Source organism: Trichechus manatus, unplaced genomic scaffold, assembly GCF_000243295.1.
Source record: "Trichechus manatus latirostris isolate Lorelei unplaced genomic scaffold, TriManLat1.0 scaffold00010, whole genome shotgun sequence".
Classification (NCBI taxonomy): domain Eukaryota; kingdom Metazoa; phylum Chordata; class Mammalia; order Sirenia; family Trichechidae; genus Trichechus; species Trichechus manatus.
This window is the reverse complement of record NW_004443946.1, coordinates 22,407,517-22,414,136: the sequence shown is the minus strand read 5'-3', so window position 1 is coordinate 22,414,136 and position 6,620 is coordinate 22,407,517. Positions and strand designations below refer to the sequence as shown.

The following is a 6,620-nucleotide window of genomic DNA, read 5'->3' as shown; positions in this document are numbered from 1 at the left end:
CTGATTCTTTTCATTTACTGTATAATTTCCTGTAACATTATTCCACAACTTTCCTCTTGAAGATGCTGACAAGAATACAGTAGTGAGCATCCTATGAAATGTTCACAGCATGTCATAAAAAATATTATTAGAGCCAGGAAGTTGCTATCAGCATCATGGAGAACATGCTGCTCACTGAACAATAATAAAAATCATCCAGCTAACAGAAACTCAACTCTGCTCTCAAGAAGCCAAACTCTGAAATAACAGTTTTGCAAATATACATATATAAAGCATTTATGTTTAAACAAGCTGTAAGTGTACACAGAGACACTATGTTGCTCAATCCTTGTCTTCCAGAGAAGGCAAATGGTGGAAAAATGATTCTTAGTCTCAGTCCTCGTAAAAATGCTGAAGAACAATAGCTCAGTGATTCTCACTATAGGAAAAGGGGAATATTTCCTTAGGGGAATAAAAATATCTGAGGGCCAGGAGGAAGGTATGTATAGCACCCAGCTGCCAGAAACTTGATTCTGACTAATGGTGACCCTGTGTGTGTCAGAGTAGAACTGTGCTCCATAGGGTTTTTAATGGCTGATCTTTTGAAAGTAGATTGCCAGGCATTTCTTCCGAGGCACCTATGGGTAGACTCGAACTGCCAACCTTTCAGTTAGCAACCAAGCACATTAACGGCTTGCACTACCAGTGACTCCTGGCTGGAGCCACAGGAGTTTAAAACAGTTGACCAACATTAGACGAGGCATTATGAATCCAGCGGTAACTACCGCCAGAACAGCGTCTAGAAGCAGCGTAGGAAAGAGACATAAACTGAGGAGGCAGAGGCAGACTTTGGTCAGACCTGCCTTGAAGACCAGAATTTTGATTTCAGCCCCTGGCTGGGATGGTATCACAGCAACTTCAAGGAGATTACTCAACAGTTTTTCAACAGCTTCCCCAACCCCAGTTTGGTACCCTTCTTTTCCTACGTTGTATTTCATGCTATGAAAAAGGAGACAGAGGAGCAAAACCAAAGGAAAACAGCTTTTTACTGGCACCACGTTGATGTAACAACCTCTGACAGAGGCTTTAAATTAAGACTCTGCAGGCTAACATTCTAAAGCCATAAATCAGACTGGAAGCGAGACACAAAGGGCGGGAGGAGGAACCTTCCCCAGGGGCAGAGCAATGATGAACCTGACTTCACACCATCGGGGATCCTGAAATCTGCAGAATGTGGGAGGAGTCACTGAAGATGAGGGGAGGATCCGTGGTTTAGACCCTGCTGGTGGGTTTCTGGAAATCCTTGAAGGCTGTTCTGAAATGCTTTCAGTCAGCTTCCATAGGGGCTCTGTGAAGTTCTATGGAGAATAAACTCATTGGAAAAACAGCGGAAGGTTCAGGTATGAAATTAGAGTGAAGGCTAAATGCACACAGTTCTTGCAAGTCCAAAGGCCCGTCTAAGGAAGACAGGATTTGCAATAATAACACTAACCATTTGCAAAGAGTACACAGTTTGTCTTCTCAAAACAAAAAAAGAAAAGAAAATCTCCCTTAAAATCATCTTTACACAAATAATAATAAAATAAATATTCATTGAGTAATGTATGCCAGGCTCTATACTAAGGGCTTCACTTCCTAATCTTTTTGTCCATGTGAGTTAGACATTGTTATTATACCCATTTTGCAGATGAGGATGCTGAGGTTTGGAGAGATTCATGAATTTCCCAAGTTCACTCAACTGTGAGAGAAGAGAGTTGTGTCTTTAGTTAGGAGCTTCTGACAGTCAAGCCTGACTTTTCTAACCCCTAGACAGTATTGCCTCTATTTGCTCTTGGAGGAAAAACTAATTTATTTTTATAGTGTGAAGTTCTTCCAGGTCAGTTGCTTTGCAAACGACCCCAAATCTGCTGCATTCAAAACCAAATGAGTTAAAAAACATACTTGCCTGTTCAACATAGCACAGCTTCTTCTGAACCTAAGCACACCACCAATCTTGTACCTGAGTATTGTTTTCTCTTTGCCTCTGAACTGGGAAACTTAAAGCTAAATTTGTAACTCACCCAGTATGACAGAACTGTAAAACAAATAAGTACAGCAAACACTTGAGTGCTTACCATATGCCAGGCTTTGTATTAGGTGCTTTACTTGTAATAACTCATTTCAAGCTCATTACAAGTCGTGGACACAGAAACACAGTCAGGTTGAGTACTCTGCTTAAGGTCATAGAGCAAGGAAGTGGCCGAGCTGGGATTTCAGCCCAGGGAGTCTGCTCCCTTCACCTCTCTGCAGTATCGTCTCTCATTGCCATTAAAAACCCACTGCCATCATATCGATTCTGATTCATGGTGACCCCATGTGTGTCAGAATAGAACTGCTCCAGAGTTTCAATGGCCGTAATCTTATGTTTCTTCCACAGTGCCCCTGGGTGGATTCAAACCACCAACCTTTTTCAGTTGGTAGTTGAATGCAAACTGTTTGTACCACCTAGGGAACTTCTCATTGCCATAGGTTATGAATTTTTATTCTAACCTATTTTCTTTTACTCAGTGTAGCAGATCGTTACAAAATGGTGCCCAGCAAATTATGCCTCCTTGTACACGTGCATTGTGTAGACCCCTCCGCATTGACCCTGACTTGCTTTGACCAACAGAGGCTTTAAATGAAGACTCTCCATGCTAACGTTCTAAAGCCATAAATCAGACTGGAAGCGAGACACAAAGGGTGGGAGAAGGAACTTTCCCCAGGGGCAGAGGCATAGCAAGGGGGAGGTGGTTAGAGGGGTGCATTTGCCTCCAGGCACAAGTCCAAGGGGGTGCCACATGAGGCCCGCCAGCGATTCACACATCCCCCCAGTCAAGGCGGTGGGGGACGGTGGTTGCAAACTTAGAGATTGTCCCTGGGTGCTCTTTACCCTTGCTACACGTCTGACCAGGGCACAGCAATGATGAACTTGACTTCATAGGCAAAGGCCTTAAGGGGCCTGGCAGCTTTCACTTTCACTTTTTTGGAAAATCACCCTGAGGCTGCCATATAAGGAAGCCAGGTCAGCCTAGTGAAGGATGAGAAGCTACTTAGAGGGAAACTGAGGAGCTCAGCCCACAGCCAGCACCACTGCCTGGCCTGTGAGTAAGATCATCTTGGACATTCCAGCCCAGCTGACCCTCTAGCTGGTTGAGTTCAGAAATGAGTTCAGGTAAAACCAGTCAGGAACCACCAAGCCAGCCCACAGAAACATGAAACATAATAAATCATTTTACTGTAAGCCATTAAGTTTTGGTCTGGCTTGTTATACGGCAGTAGACAATTGAAACATCTAGACTGGTTCAACTTTCTGTTTATCAATTTACTCCATAATTATTTTTGTTGCCCCCTCAAACCCTTCAATCAATCAATCAGCTACTCCTGCAGTGCTTCTCCAGACATCATGCACACTCTACTCAGTAAGTGTTGTTGTTATTGGTTGCCATCAGGTAGGCTCTGATTCATGGTAACCTTATGTATAACAGAACGAAACCTTGTCTGTTCTTGTACCATCTTCATGATCATTGGCATGTTTGAGTCCAAGGTGCATAAGCGAATTGTGTATCTGAGGATCCAGAAGTCAGCTCCATCATCGGGACCATTGTCACTGTCTTCCCTTCTCAGTTACCCCCAAATGAATTTTAAAATTCATGGCTATCAGTTTTCCCAGGTACCAAGAAGTCACCTTCCAGAATGTAAGACAGGGATGGGTGGTCTATTTTAAGAGTCTCTCCACGACCGTTAGCTCAGAGAGGGAGCTCGCCAGAAGTGGGCGCTTACTGTTCTAAAACACTCAATCTCTGTTTAGGAAAGTTTAGGGAAGAATGACAAGGTTAGAAGGTTTGGCCTGATAACTATGAGAATGGGCCAGGACCATCTGTAAACACTTGGAAGACATAAACAGCAGGGGAGAGGGAATAACCAGGGCTGTCCAAGGGGTGTGTGGACATATGACCACACGGACTTACACAGTCATGCACACCCACGGCCTATAGTCCTAGCACTGGATGGTGCAGAGAAGAAGTGAGAGCCAGGCCACTCCCCACTGGGCAATGAGTAGTTTAAGTTTCACTCACAATGCTCTAATTGACTAAGAGAAGAAATAAAACAGAAAAGTGCCATCTGGAAGAAATGAGACCACAGGCCAGCCCTTGCGACCAGAAAACACACAGGCCTCTCTACCACCAAATTCCTATAGTTCCAGAGCAAAGTAGGACTGACGTGGAGGTGGGAGTGGGCAGGGAGGGAGACAGAGAGAGAAAGACTAGGCAGAAGCAGACAAACATAAGCTGTCTTCAGGCCCAGGGCATGGGTTCTTATGCATTCAGCCAAGACAGGCACACGTGGAGAACAGCTCAGTCTGCTATGGCTAACCCATGCCTCTTTCCATCTCAATTACTTGTGGTAATTAGAAGCAAAGGAGGCCATGGATAACCTAAATCCTCAGCTAATCCCCAATCTTGATTTTAGCCCAGAGTTTATCCTTTTATCCTGGGAACCTTTACTTCTCCATCATCTTTTTCTTTTCTTTCTTTCTTCTTTTTTTTTTTTTTAAACAAAAATGGCCAACAAACATAAACATTAGAAGATTCAAGTTTCAGCTCCTTGGGCTGGGTTTTCTTTCTGGCTGCAGCCTTCCAGAGGAAAAACTGCTGAAGGAAGGAGTAAATAGAAAAGCAAAAACCCTGGGTAACCCAATACCAAAGCACCTTCTGAAAACATTGTCAGGACGTACCAGTGGGCCAGCCATGTTGTGAACTTTCTGGAGAAAGAACATGGGAACCTCATGGTTGTGGAGGCAGGAGGGGAGACGAGTGGAAGGAAGCAGTACTCAGAGAAGGTCCATATGAAAAATGAATCAAGAAAAAAGCCCAGTCTTACAGAGAAGCACTGAGAAGAGTCACTGGCCAAAACAATATGTATTGGGAAGGTGCCTCAATGAATGACACAACCTTCCCAAAGAAGAAGCCAGAAGCTTTCTTCCTAGTGGAGGCTCAGTTGGTAATTAAGGGCAGCTACTCAGGCCGTCCTGACAGAGTTTCTTTTACTACAGAACAAGGGAGTGGGAAGCTGGCAAGGCTGAGGACAGCGTCCTGAGAGAGGAGGGTGTTCCTGGAGTGTTCACCTGAAACAAGAACCAGAGTAACACATGACATTAGGATTCACAAAGAAGATACAAAGAAGGTCAGAGACCTTTGTGGACCCGGTTCTCACACAGGCTATTACTGAGTGTGTGCTGTGTGCTAACACCATGTCAGGCACTGGAGAGGTCAAAAAAGTTCTGAGACATAGCAAGCAGAACAAACTAGCAATGAGATATGAACCTGCCCTTGTTCAAGGCCTTCCTCAATCCCTGAAGCTTTCCCTGAGGGCTCCAAACCACTATGAAGTATCCCTCTGCTGAATCTAAGACTGGGTATCTGTTCCCCTTATGTATGCCTTGGTAAGTTAATCTAGACTGTAATCTCCTTTAGAAGAAGGACTCTGTCATACTCTTGCTGATCCTTCACCACACTCATCCCTGGCCCACAGCTCCTTATTCATAGGACAGCCATAGAATCTCAGGTTTAAGGGATCCATAAAGAGCATTTAAGAAGGCATTGGTAGTTCAGTGGTAGAATTCTCACTTCCCACGTGGGAGACCCGAGTTCAATTCCTGGCCAATGCACCTCACGGGCAGCCACCACCCATCTGTCAGTGGAGGCTTGCGTGTTGCTATGATGCTAAGTGGGTTTCAGCAGAGCTTCCAGACTAAGACTAGAAAGAAAGGCTTGGTGATCTACAACCAAATGTCAGTCCATGAAACCTCCATGGATCACAATGGTCCGATTTGCCACCAATTATGGGGGTGGCACAGGACTGGGCAGCTTTTGTTCCATTGTGCATGGGGTCACCACGGGTTGGGGGCCAACTCAATGGCAGCTAACAACAACAAAGGGTACTTAATTCAAAAATCTCTCTATTGCTTGAATCCCTGCACACCACCTTGTGCCACTGAATCCTGCTCTAGCCTGACACTCCAGAGATGGGGCTGCCCACTGCTGAGTAAATGCTACACTTAGGATAGGAGACCACAGCGGCCGAAAAAAGATCTGTCCCTTTGACTCGTCCTGGGAAAGTGCTACACTCAACCCTCAGACTATCAAGCATTGGATTTTCTTAAGGGGAGAATCAATAAAAGGTTACTCGGCCTGAAAAGGAGAGTTTATTTATATTCCACTGCATAAGGAATCATCCCTCTGGGCCAAGAATATTAAAACACTCACGCTGTGTCACCTACAATTACACTGAAAACCCTTCAGATACCTCACACCCACCTAACCCCTTATCAAAAAATGAATGAAATGCTGAAAGATAACCCAAAACAACAAACTGTATGTTAAAAACAACCTTTCTAAATCACAACATGAAATTCCAGAGGCGTAAGAAATCGTGTGGCTCCCACCTCAGTGCTGGCTGGGTCAGTGTGTAAGCGTGTGGTATCGGGATGGTTCCAGAACTCCTGGGTGGCTGAGAATCTGGAGAGGGAAAAGGCTGCAGAAGGAAAGGGGAGGAAAGGTAGGACGAAGTTTGAAGTAACTGACTTTACTGTTTGTGAAGGCCCAGCACGAGGCCTGGAG

The 6,620-nt window shown here is 44.8% G+C and overlaps 1 protein-coding gene and 1 non-coding gene across 2 annotated transcripts in view; one reads left to right on the top strand and one right to left on the bottom strand.

The window, feature by feature from the left end:
- The window catches only part of SMOC1 (SPARC related modular calcium binding 1), a 163,274-nt gene that overhangs the window by 24,592 nt on the left and 132,062 nt on the right, over positions 1-6,620 (bottom strand). The window lies entirely within an intron of this gene.
- TRNAG-CCC (transfer RNA glycine (anticodon CCC)) lies at positions 5,598-5,668 on the top strand. The gene has a single exon. It is a non-coding gene; the product is annotated as a tRNA-Gly (tRNA).